Source organism: Rhineura floridana, chromosome 4 (genome assembly GCF_030035675.1).
Source record: "Rhineura floridana isolate rRhiFlo1 chromosome 4, rRhiFlo1.hap2, whole genome shotgun sequence".
NCBI classification, from domain to species: domain Eukaryota; kingdom Metazoa; phylum Chordata; class Lepidosauria; order Squamata; family Rhineuridae; genus Rhineura; species Rhineura floridana.
Genome location: NC_084483.1, coordinates 41,299,303 through 41,312,748, shown reverse-complemented (window position 1 = coordinate 41,312,748; position 13,446 = coordinate 41,299,303).

Below are 13,446 nucleotides of genomic sequence, written 5' to 3'. Positions count from 1 at the left end.
AATGCACTACAGCTATTTCCAGGGGTTCAAGAATAGCATGCAACAGCTTCTGCACCAGTTGTAAATGTTGAATCGGTTTTCCCCCCGCTGTAGTAAACCCTCTATATTGCCATAGATGTATATGACAATGAATAACCCCGAAAGCATACCTGCTGTCCGTATAAATCGTCACCTTTCTTCCTGAAGCAAGCTGACAAGTCCTCGCAAGGGCATATATCTCTGCAGCCTGTGCACCCTATTTCCCGGGCAATGCAGCTGCCTCTAAGGTCTCCCATTGGGTCGTTATAGCAAAGCCTGTATACCTTACCCCATCTTGATAGTAAGAGCTGCCATCGGTAAACAGAATAAGTTCTGAATCAGGAAACGGTTCATCAGAAAGATCCGGTCTGATCTGTAACGTCGACTGCAGAACTTGCACACAATCATGGTCAGGAAGTGGAGTAGGTAGATCAGGCAGAAGCGTAGCTGGATTCAATGGGCCACAGTGCTCAAAATGCAAATTCGGATCCTCCAGGAGTTCTGCTTCCAGCTGTTGTTGCCTCTGAGCAGAGAAAACTTGCGTGGTGCCCTTGCGTAATAACGCCAAGAGAGCATGTGAAGTCCAAACAGTTGTGAAATGTCCAAGTGTTAGTCCCTTTACTTTAGTCAAAAGCAGGGCTGCTGCCATTAACGTGCGCGTGCAAGTAGGTGTACCCCATGCAACATTGTCAATCTGCTGTGAATAAAAGGCTACCGGGAAATGGCTAGGGCCATACAACTGAGTCAAAACCCCGCTTGCAACCCCCGCCCTCTCATGTACAAACAGATGGAAGGGTTTGTTGTAATTCGGGGGCTTCAGAGACATTGATGTGGCAACACTCTGTTTAAGCAACTGAAAAGTGTCCCGGTCCCATTTTATGTAATCTGGTGCTTTATTTGCAGTTAACACATGAAGTGGTTTGCTCAACTCTCCACAGGAGGGCAGCCAAGGCCTGCAAAACCCAATAAGTCCCAGAAAGCCTCTGAGCTGCCGCTTCGTCTGCGGAAGTGGGCAGTTCTGGATCGTGGCTACTCGCCCTGGGTCCATTTGTCGTCCATCCGGGGTTAAAATAAAGCCCAGATACTTAACTCTTTGTGACAGCCACTGTATTTTCTTCGGGTCAATTTTATGGCCCCTTGAGTGCAAATAAAGCAGAAAGGTCTTACCATCGTGTCGCAGGCCTTCTTGTTGTTCATTTGCCATCAGAATATCATCCACATACAAAACAAGGGTCGAATCCTGTTCCGGAACAAACCCCTCAAGATCTTCTCGTAAGCACTGACTGAATATTCTGGGTGAATCGCCATAGCCCTGTGGAATTCAGGTCCAGACAAAAGACTTTTGGTCCCATTCGAAACCGAAAAGAAACTGAGAGTCTGGGTGCAAAGGAATATTTATTTATTTATTTATTATTTCAATTTATATACCGCCCTTAGCGAAATAGCTCTCAGGGCGGTGAACAAACAAAATAAAATACAATATATCATAATAAAAATACAAAAACATATACAAACAAACAACGAAAAGCACAGCAAAAACAAAATAAATACTACAAAAATTAAAATACAGATTAAAAGATTTAAAAAGTTAAGAAGATTAAAATGCCTGGGAGCATAAAAAGGTCTTTACCTGGCGCCGAAAAGATGGAAGTGTAGGTGCCAGGCGTACCTCTTCGGGTACTTAAAATACCTTAAAAAGCATTTTTCAAATCAATGACAGTATACCATTTGGCATTCCATGGTATCTGGCTGATAATAGTCACCGGGTCAGGTACAATTGTATGCAAGGGAACCACATACCTGTTCACAGCCCGCAAGTCTTGACAAAATCTCCAACGAATCGGATCCCCTGGTTTCTTGGGGGTTTCTTTATTGGTAGAATAGGCGTATTGCATGGAGTCCTTTGAGGCCGGATAATGCCCTTCTCTATAAAACCCTCTATTATGGGTCTTATGCCTTCTCTTGCTTCCAATGATAAAGGGTACTGTGCAACTTGTGGCGGGGGAAGAAAAGGTTTTACTTGTATCCTTACCGGATGCGCTGACCGAAGTAATCCCACGTCGGTTTCCTCTGTACCCCAAAGTTCCACTGGCAGCGTGGCCAGATCTTCCGGCAACTGGTATCCTTTAACTTTTTCCCTTGTTTGACTATCAAATGATCCTAACATATTCATTAACAACCGCACCCCCTCAGGAGTGCAGGTTAAAGTGGCCTCAAGTTTACATAACATATCGCGCCCCATCAATGGAATGGGGCAAGAAGCAGAATACAAAAAGACATGGTTAAAAGTTCTATTTTTGTAAGTAACAGTCAGGAGAGAGGTAAGGCACATTGAAGTAGGATTTCCATCCACTCCCATGGTCAACTTTGCATCCTTAGTTAGCCATTCCGGCAGCGCAATATTAACCAGGGAGTAGGTGGCTCCTGTATCAATCAAGAAAGACATATCGATACCCTGTATATTGAGGGAAAGCCGTGGTTCTGAGGTGGGAGAAGACAAAGAAAGGAAAAGACCAGCTAAAGACATAAGATTCATTAATCCCGAAACATGTGTATTGCCATCCTCCACGCTTAGTCATTGGGAGGCAGGCAGCTGGCAATTATACTGCGCCCACACAGCTGGCATTTGCTGCTGTACCGCCTGCTGTTGCTGTGCCGCTTGCTGCTGCACTGGAGGTGGCGGAGGAGGGAAATCCGCAGGCGCGCCTGAAAAATCTGAATATGAAGTATTAGAATATTGTTGAGACTGATCGGCAATCTTATTTAAAATGAGTAAAATCTCCACACTGATAACAAGCCCTATCCCTTTGCCAGGACTGGCGTGACTGCCCCCTTTCTCTCTGATCTCCTGCCCGAGGCCCCCTGGAAAATCCCCTACCTCTTCCTCGGAAACCTCTACCCGGCGGCTGGCCTCGAATTGCCAGTGCCAACATTTGAAAATCCTCCTTTTTCTCCTTTTTCTTACTCCGCTCTTTCTGCTTATCCCAAATGAAATCCGCTACCTCTAAGATCACTGTCACAGCTTTCCCCCCCCCATCCTGGCCGGTAATTTAAAAAATAGTCACGAACAGGCGGTTGTGCCTTATGGACAAATGAAGAGATCAAAGTAGGATGATCCTGTACTTTTTCCGGATCCAAATTAGTGTAGCTACGCGCTCCCTCCAACAGGTGCGGCCAAAATTGCCTTGGGGATTCGCTAGCTTCTTGCTTAATGGCCATAAATTTCACTTGGTTGGGGGGCTTCTGTGACATTTGTCTTAGATATCCCAAAATCCTCTCCCTATCGGCCTGCAACTGAGTGCAGCGGGGCTGCGTCCAGTCCCCTGCACTCCAAGCCGCTGCCACTTGTGCTCTGGTCGCCCAAGCTGTTCACGCCAGAGATTCGGCCGCCCATGCAGCCTCCAGTGCCCACAATCTACTACGCTCTTCTCCAGTTAAAACTATCCTAAGCAGATGCTCCACATCCCCGTATGTGGAATTGTGGCTCTCAAACAATCTGCTTAACAGTTCCCTTATTCTTCTTGGTTGTTCTCCAAAAGTTCCAGCTAACTTGCTCCACTCCTTAAGATCCCATTCGAGCCAAGTCTTGTGCTTGACCACCTCCGTATGCTGGACCTGTCCAGCAGCATCCAGATACGGTTGGTCGCGCATAATCAAAGGCAACTCCGTAGTTAAAAGCAAATCTAATTCCCGTTCCTTCTCCTTCCTTTTTCTCTCTTCCTCTTCTTTTTGCTTGCACGTGACCATTCCCCCTGAGGCCCCTCCTCCTTTTCCTTCTCTCCTAGCTCATCATCTGAGTCAGGAGGGAAATCTTTTTGCCTCGCCTGAGGAGTTCCACCTCCGGGGTTGGGAGGTGGAGGCGGGGCAGAAGGTATAATGGAACGACTTAAAACCATTCCTCTATCTGATTCATCATCAGCAAAATAACTGGGAGGGGGATCCTCACTGGTCAAAGATCTCACTGCCATTACAGTAAACCCTTTCCATTTCTGCGCTCCGGTTTGCCACAGGAGCCAGAAATCTATTTGATCTGGGTGGTTTACCTCAATCCGCCTCCTAACTCCCCGTAATGGAGCGGGTTCAAAGGAACCACCTCTTGGCCACCTTTCACCCGGGGCCAAAACTGCAGTTGTCCACGGCCACACCTCCGCGCAGAGCTCAATCATCGTTTTCTTTTTCATGCCTTTTAACACCGGCAACTTTTTCTCCTCCCACAATTTACACATTACTCCCAAAGGGCCGTCCTCCACCGGAACGCTCCCTTTTTGCCCCATAGCGTCTGGCAAAGATTTCTCAACTGCTGCTTTACCCACATGCTGTCAACTGATTCACCTCCCACGACAACCGAGAGAATATCTCTCGTGGCGCCTGTTGTCAAGAGGGGAGAAACACACCGGCAGCACACAGTTCACACAGGAGATCCCGGATGAGCCCCCAATTGTTAGGTCCAAACCCAACACGCAAGCTGTCACTGTCTACTCAGCTCACAAACACCCAGGAAGGTGCGGAGTTGAGAGCAAGAACCTATTGCCAGAGGCCAGGAAATAACACACAATATTACCTTTGCAAAGGGATCCCAAGACCTGCGAGCGAATTGCCTTTCAGAAGTGGGAACCCCGTTTATTGATACACACAAGATTTATATAGTTTCCCCAGTGGTTACAAAATGGGGAGCGGACGTCATAAAGAATAGAAAAACATTGCTAGACATAGTAACATCTTAGATATGGAAAAAGGGGTGCTTAGGATAACAAAAGCCAGGAACATCTTGCCTTCTTTCAGACATAGGCTTGCATAGTTTATACGACCTTGAGATAAGCACTCAGAGTCAGAGGAACAAAGGATAGATAGGAGCAGGGGAGGTTCGGTTACAAGTAGGATCATTAAACTAAGAATACACTCAGGTTACATTTTCTACATTTGTAACAGTATGCGTGTCAAGATCTACAACCATGTAAATGAAGCATAGGCATTCTTTTGTGATACAGTTGGCAACATCATACAGGACATTGAGTATAGATATGCACAGGGAAATGGGAGGGAAGAACATTTCCAGTTCAAACAGGCTTTTATTCACATAGCCACTGGAATGTCTAAGGTCAGGTCATCGGGAAATAAACCGATATCTACTTTATATCAAGTCAGTAATATTTCCATACCCAACAACCATTAGCCTTGGCTTCATGGGAAGGGGAATAACCTTGACATACCAGCATCACAGGATATTGTGTGTGCCACAGGGGTGCATCATGGGGCTAGCGCTCATATGGTGCAAGAATCAAACCTTATTTTTGTCAGCTCTACACTGCATCAGCAGTGTCAGGGGGGGGCTGGAAATTCCTGGGTCTTTGGCAGGGAAGGAAAGTCCTTAGCCAGCAGTCGGGTTGTAAATCTGCCAGGCCTATCTGAAGCGTACTTGCCGAGTCAGAAGTCCAGAAGCGAGGTCAGTGGAGGTCCGGGATCAATTGCCAAGGAGGTCAGTCAAAGAGATGCTGCAGGGAAACTAGGTCTACACAAAGCCACACCTGACGTTGCAGTCAGCAACAAGCTGCAGCCAAGGTGTGCCTTATAAGAGCAGGATGGACAGCAGGAGTGAGCCCTCAGCGTTTGGGCCTTAAGGAGACAGGCCTGCCTCTCTTCTGCCTGACCTTCTGCTGTCTACGTTCTGCAGGTGAGGGGGGAGTATCCTGTTCACTGTCTGTGTCTGGCTGCAGGGCCTCTGCTGTCCCTGGGGTGCTCTGCAGCTGAGGGGCAGAAGGAGCTGGATTCTCAGGAGGCTCCTCCGTGTCTCCTGCTGCTCCTGGGTCTGCTGCTGTTACTCCCGAGTCATCCTCATCTGAGGAGTCCTCTGACGGGGCCATGACAATTTTCCCATTATCTGGAATAAGGTAAATATTTTAGTCCTATGACTCCTTAGCTTTCCAACTCAGCTGCATATCTGTAAAATGGAAATAATAAAATTACCATGCTGTAAGGGCAAGCAATAATACTGTTGTTTACCTGCCTTCCCAAGGACAATGCAGGCTCATGTTAGTCACATCCACACCATAGACTTAAAGCTCATTTATGCCATTCTAACGGGCATAGCTTATCCCAAAGAATCCTGGGTTTACTCCTCACCAAGCTATAATTTCCAGCACTCTTAAGAAACTACAGTTCCCAAGATTCTTACGGGGGAGATGCTATGAATGTTAAAGTGGTATAAAAATACTTTGAATGTATGATGTGGATGGACCCTTTCTGTCGTTAAAAAAACTCTAGCAATGTGGTATTGATTTACATAAGAGGATTCCTCTCCCTCCCCTCAGCTTTCCACTGATGAAAAACTAAAGGAGTTTGTGCTTTGTGAATCAATGCCTTTTTTAATTAAAGCACAAAGGGCAGAAGAAAACTGATGTTGTTAAAAAGAAAAAAGGCTCCAAACTAAATTGAGTCATTAGCAGAGCAAAAGAAATTACTTAACTTTCATAGGAGAAATCTCATTTCTGAAGAAACCCCATGGCTTTCGGTTCTTTAGCAATTATACTTGAGAAGTTTTAGTTTCTTTCAGCTGGCCAGGCTTCTAATGCAAACCAAGTAGGGGAAACGCAGCCATAAATCAGATGATTTGCAAACTGTGATTTCTCATTCAACCATAGAAGGTCTGCAAGAAAAATAATACCATAGCCAAACAAAATAATCCAGAGAGAAAATAGAAAGGTATAAATGATAAAGACAGATTTCACTAATACCTAACAACTACTAAATATCCAAGACAGACAGAGATGTTAGTAGTGCTCCAATAGCATGTAGCCAGTAGAGATATGTGAGGATTCTGATTCAGTTCGCATTTCAAGCCAAATCTATCTGAAAAAAATCCAAAACAATATGAGAAACTGAAACACAGCCATCTTTCCAAATTCAAATTTTGCAATGCAGTTTACCAAACAATATTTACAAAAATGCTTATGATAGGGGAAAGTGTGCCTAAAATGAATATGAGTTAAAGTAACATGCAAAAATGCATTATAGAAAATTGTCTTGCAAAAATGTGTACATTAATGAAAACTTCCTATAAAATGTGTTTATTAGGAGAAATTCGCATTAATATGCTGGAGAATTTTCATGAGGATTTTCTTTAAAAACTAATCTCAAATTGCTGCAGAAATGTGGAGAACTTAATTGAAGATTTATTTATTTATTTATTAAATTTATATCCCGCTCTTCCTCCCAGAAGGAGCCTAGGGCAACAAACAAAAACATTGAAAGCACTTTAAACAAATCTTTAAAAAGAAAGACTTTAAATCATATTAAAACAAAACATTTTTAAAACCTCATTAAAACAAAACATTTCAACAAGCCTTTTAAGTTGTTTTTAAAGATTTAATCACTTTAACAACATCTTAGAAAGCATTCTAGCACAGGCACAGACTAGGATAAGGTTAAAAGGCTTGTTGAAAGAGGAAGGTCTTCAGTAGGTGCCAAGAAAAAAACAGAGAAGGTACCTGTCTAATATTTAAGGGGCAGGAATTCCAAAGTGTTGGTGCCACTACACTAAAGGTCCATTTCCTACGTTATGCAGAATAGACCTCCTGATAAGATGGTATCTGCAGGAGGCCCTCACCTGCAGAGCCCAGTGACTGACTGGGTATATAAGGGTAAAATGTATAAGACTGGAAAAATAAGGAACTAAGAGATCTTTCCATCCCTAGTAGCCAGGCCCACTTCCCTTAACTACTAAAGGGTGGCATGATTTGGCTAAAAGTCAAAGGATCAGGGAGTGGGGCTTGTGAAATTGGTTACAAACATTCCTCCCTTTCTCCCCATTAATTCAAGCAGTCTGTTGGGCTCCATCTGCTAACCGTGAATATTATAATATTTCACTTCTCTTGATAGTCTCTTTGTATAAAAGACAGTTGATCGCATTCTGTCACACTCAGCAGGGTATGACTGGAGTCATCAGGAAAGGGGAGTAGTTATAGCTGCCACCCAGTCATGTCACTGAGTTCATCTGTTTGTTTGTGTAGTGCATTTATATCCCATCTTTTCCAGAGAGCTCAGGGTGGCCTATATGGTTTTACAACTCTGTGAGGTAGATTAGGCTGAAAATCAGTGATCGGCCCAAGGTCACCCAGAGCTTCACAGCTGAGTGGGGATTCAAACCCTGGTCTCCCAGGTCCTAGTCCAACACTCTAACCAATGCATCACACTGGCTGGCTTGCCTGGATAGTGGATGAAGAGGGATGTGTTTGTAGTTTACCCTTAAAATATAATATGATTATATTAAAATGTTTAATGCAATAGAGTAAAACTCAATTTAAACTAAAATTAAACCAAGCACATTCTTTAAACTCTCTGACATGGCCTGGTGCTTAAATTTTAAAAGAGAGAGGGGTGCTAGGACTTTAACCTGCATAGGCATCACTCTGTAAACGCTGCTTCTTAATTCAGAGTGTGTGTGAGAGAGAGAGTGTGTACAGTTTTCAGAAGTGAGAGAAAAGCAGTCCACATATGCTCAGAGACACTCAATTGTTACTAAACTGTTATTTCTACTAATGAATTCTGGTCATGAATTCATTGACTTATCTTCGGATGGTCACTATTTGCATAGCCTTAATGGTCCTCAGCTGTAAAATGGAACCAATATCCTCAAAATGATATAAATGCAATACATTGTGATATTGTGTGTGTTTAACTTGACATGTAGTATGCAGCTTGCCTTACTGTTTTTATCCTCTGAAGACATCTTTTAGTTTCCTCTTTCTTTTTGTAGCACAATTGAGTCTGGATTGGGTTTGCCCACTGCTAACCACCTGATCGTGCCACTGACCTAGCAATCTCTTCTTCACAGGCTCAGGACAAAAAGTGTCCATGAAATGCTGAAGGTTGTGACAAATCCTACATTTCTGATGAGTATTTTCATAGTAGAACTAATAAACAACTAGTAAACAAGGACAAAAATATTAAGATTTGCATTAATGCAGGTCATCTTCCTCAAAGTAGGCTAAAAACTTAACCATTAAGTTGCTTTATAACTGTAATGCTTAGCTGAATGAATCTTTTCAGTATACTAAACTGTGTTGAAGACTTGAGTTAAGTAGGTCACAATGCAGCTATTTTATTATTATTATTTCTTAAATTTATATTCCATCCTTCCTCCCAGTACGAGTTGTGTTGCAAAGTGTTTTGCTAGCCAGCTTTGGCTCTTACAGCACAATCCTATGCATGTTTACCTGGAAGCAAGTTCCACTGTGTGCAATGGGACTTACTCCCCCTACAAGTGTGCTTAAAACTGTGCGCTTAAGATTGAAATCCCATACATATCCACTGAGAAATAAGCCTCATAGAGTTGAATGACACTTAGGTAAGTTTGCACAGGACTGGAACCTTAATGGTTTCAAAAAAATCACTGAAGAAGAGTAGCTCTCAAAGTGGATGAAGATCAGCCTTAAATTCAGATATCACTATACAGAGCTCATCCTGATGACCTGATTACTGAACATTTATCCTGATGTGCTTGTACAAAGTTTACACATAGCATAAGTTAGGTTTATCTGGTCTTTATTAAACATTCTTTCCAGTTTGTTTGTGGGCCTGCGGGGAGGATATATAATGATAAATATTGTCCTGATTTGCTTGTGGGGTGTTTGTACATCTTCCCATTAATCATTCATTCATCCCACACTTTTCAGTGCATCACTCTGTCACTTCCCTAACTGCAAAAAAACCCTGTTTATTTTATTTTCTTTTTGTTGCGCTAGGGTGACAGAGTGCTTGAATACACTTTAATTGTGCAAATGTAAGTTTCCTGGTATGAACTTGAATCCCTCCCACAAAATACTGACAGTCTGGAGGCACCCAGACACTCAGCAGGACCTGTGTCAGATGAAATTTGTTGTAGTGTTTCACATCTACTTTCCTAAAAGTCTTTGTACTTTAAAATGAGCAGCTAGGATCAAGTTCTCACAGAGAGCTTTTCCAGTTTGAAAGGGGCCTTGACTGTGCTCAGCCTAGGTATGACTTTCAGCAGAAACCAAATGCAAAAAAGGCTGTTTCTCAAAATTAATTACAAACAGGTACGGATGGCTGTCATGTCAAATCTCCTCTCTTGGTTGCTGTTTGAACTGATAAACACTTCAGCCTCAAACACTGAAGAAGAGGTTGAGTCTCTTTGTAAACAAAAAACTTGACACTGGGAAAATTCTGCTTTAGCTTAATGGGAATGCTTTTATGAGGCTTTGCGGGGGCGTTTTATTTATTTTTTTGGCAGATGAGAGGGGGGAGGTTGCCTTTGAGAGTAATACAAAAGTATATCTGACACGTTTCAGCCCCGACTGAAAACACACGCACACACAAAAGCAGCTTAAGCCTTATAAGGGTTAACAGTGCCTACCACCTATTTGAGAATGCATTATTAAATTAACCTTTTATTTAATGAGTTAGATGAAATGAAACTACTTTCCCTGTTCTGTTTATCTAGAGGAGAGTGGGGGAAGTGCATTTGTCTTTTTAATATTTACTTCAAATAAAGCCAGCCTGTTAAACTATAATATCTGGGGATAGGCCAAGAAGCAAAAACAGCTGAAACACAGAGCTTACAGAAATGTTTACTTTGATGTCTGCATCCTATGACAGCCCCTTTGGGGGGGGCAATGAGGCAGTTGCCCGGGCCTCACACATGGAGGGGGGGCACAGCAGTATTATACAGCCACAAGAGTGGCTGTATACTATAGCCAGCATGGATTTTTCACATTCTGCAATGTGAAATTGAAAATACCCCTATGATGTTCTGATGCGTCCCATAAGCTCCTTTCAAAACAAAACCTTACAAAATGTATAGTCCTGAACTCAGAAACGCTTGCTTAACAACCCTCTCAATTTTCATGGTGATACACAAAACAGTCAGAAAGAATAGAGAGTTCCAAGTCTAAAGAGAGAGAGAGAAAACCCAGACGCCTTTTGGACTTTTCTCATAATCTGTTGAAATTCATTAAAAATCAGCCATGTTCACAGAGTACCTGTAATCCTAATACTGACCTTGCCCCATACTCTGACCTTCATTCTCTGCAGTTTAAAGGGTTAAAAAATGCCTGGCTGATTTTTAATTAATGTAAGACATTTTGGCTGGAACCCTATGATAATGTCGGGCATGCTCAGTAAGAACCAACTGTCAGAATTCTAAAAGCCAGACCCCCAGCTGCTGGGCTTGCCTAATCAGGGGGCCACACCCACACCTGACCTTTATTTCACTTGAGACAGTCATGGCTTCCCCCAAAGAATCCTGGGAAGTGTAGTTTGTGAAGGGTGCTGAGAGGAGATTCCTATTCCACTGACAGAGCTCCAGTGGCCAGACTGGTTTAACAGTCAGCCACTCTGATTGAAGCTCTGTAAGGGGAACAGGGCGTCTCCTAGCAACTCTCAGAAGTCTTCACTAACTACACTTCCCAGGATTCTTTGAGAGAAGCCATGACTGTCCAAAGTGAAATAAAGGTCTGGTGTGGATGTGGTCAGGGATAGCTTTGGTCTAAATTTGGGTGGGAGGCTACATGTGCCTGCTGTAAAATAAAAAAGTGGGGGAAACGCTGAAAAGCAATGATACTGTTCACAATGTTTTTCTTCTGGAAAGGAAAAGGGCTTCCCCTCTGCCCAGTGCCCAGTCACCCACCCAATGTCCTCCCCTCCTCCTCCTCCTCCCCTCCCTGCCTCTCCCCCTGGTCAGTGTTGGACTAGGACCTGGGAGACCAGGGTTCGAATCCACACACCCATGAAGCTCACTGGGTGACCTTGGGCCAGTCACTGTGTCTCAGCCTCAGAGGAAGGCAAAGGTAAAACCACCTCTGAATACCATTTACCATGAAAACCCTATTCATAGGGTTGCCATAAGTTGGGGTTGACTTGAAGGCAGTCCATTTCCATTTTCAGACATGATTGCACAGAAATAAATCCCATTGAACTCAAAAAGTATGCAACTGGTCAAACCCACCCTCCTTTCTCCTCCCTCCTATCCCCTCCCTCTTGCCCCTTCCCTCCCCCTCAATCCTCTCCTTCCCCCTCCTCCCCATGGTCAGTTTTACCTATCTTAAGCATGATTGCACAGGAGTAAATACCACTGAACTCAATAAGCATGCAAATGATCAAACCTGCACTCCCCTGCCCCTTCCTTTGCCCCTCCCCCTCCAATTCCCTCTCCCCCCTTTCTCATTTTCTTTTGCTTCTATTTCTGTGAATATGTGAAGTACAGCAACACTTTGCAAAATTTACACTAAAAAAACTCCAAAAGTAATTGTGGAATAATTGCACTGACTACTCTGCAGAATAGTCTCCAGTGGACATCAGGGGTGTCTCAGTTTGCACAAGATAAAACAGTGGGAGGTGAAACATGTTCTAGCAAAATTCTAGGTGTGCTCTATGTTTTTAATTGACAATCCCCACCTTTCCTTAAGTGAAATGGTTTAAGCATAGCAGGTTGAAAATATGCATCTTGGGTAGGCTAAGTTTGTTTTTTCCAACAGCTAGAGTCATTCCTGAAGTAGCAACATATTGTAATCAGTTTGATTTTACATCAAACTGCAGTTTCAGATTCAACTGTTAATGCACCCAAAATAGAAATAGAACATAATCTCCAATTTGAAACACAAAAGGCTGTCTTCACCATCATATGCCACTGACCAATAAAAAGGCTTTGAAATTAATAAAAATAAGTTTGACACAGGTTTCTAGAATGAATAATGAGAGAAATAACATTTTCTATATTAGATTCTCTGTAGAAATAGTAACACAGGAATGAAGCAAAGTAAGAATACCAACAAACATACAAAAATGTCATTCTCCATCTTTGCAGATGGCAGGTATTGCCACCACTCACCATATGCTCAGAGGCACATGTTACCAAACTCTTCCAAGCTGCACAGGAAGTGGATTGGACTGTGAAAGACCAACCCAAATTGTGTTTGCATTTTGACAACTTTGTAGGGCAGTCCAATAACCCAGAGAGGAGGTCAGGTCTCCTGCTCCCCTGGTGCATTCACTATACAGTAGCTGCTCAATTCCCCTGCTTTTTAAAGTTTGATAGAAATATCTGTGGGCTATAGGTACATTCTTAAATTGCAAGGTTTTTTGTCTATTAGTGAATTATATATAAACAGCATTAGGTTGTAATGTCTGATGAGAGCAGATCTATTTTCTTCCAAAGCAATGATGCTACTCCACAGAGCCAATGTCGAGGGTCAGCATTGGAAGGCCTACTCTGGCAGAAGATCCACTGCTGACCCAACGCCCTGAGCCAGTCTCCCATTTTTCAGTGAGAGAAGTAACTGGTAGCTGGAGTTTGTTAAGGCTGCTGAGAGTGGTTAGGGGATCCCTATTCCCTTCACAGAGCCACAGTTCTCAGAGTTCCCTGGGAAGAAAAATTGTTCAACCACTCTGAGAACTGTAGCTCTGTGAGGTGAA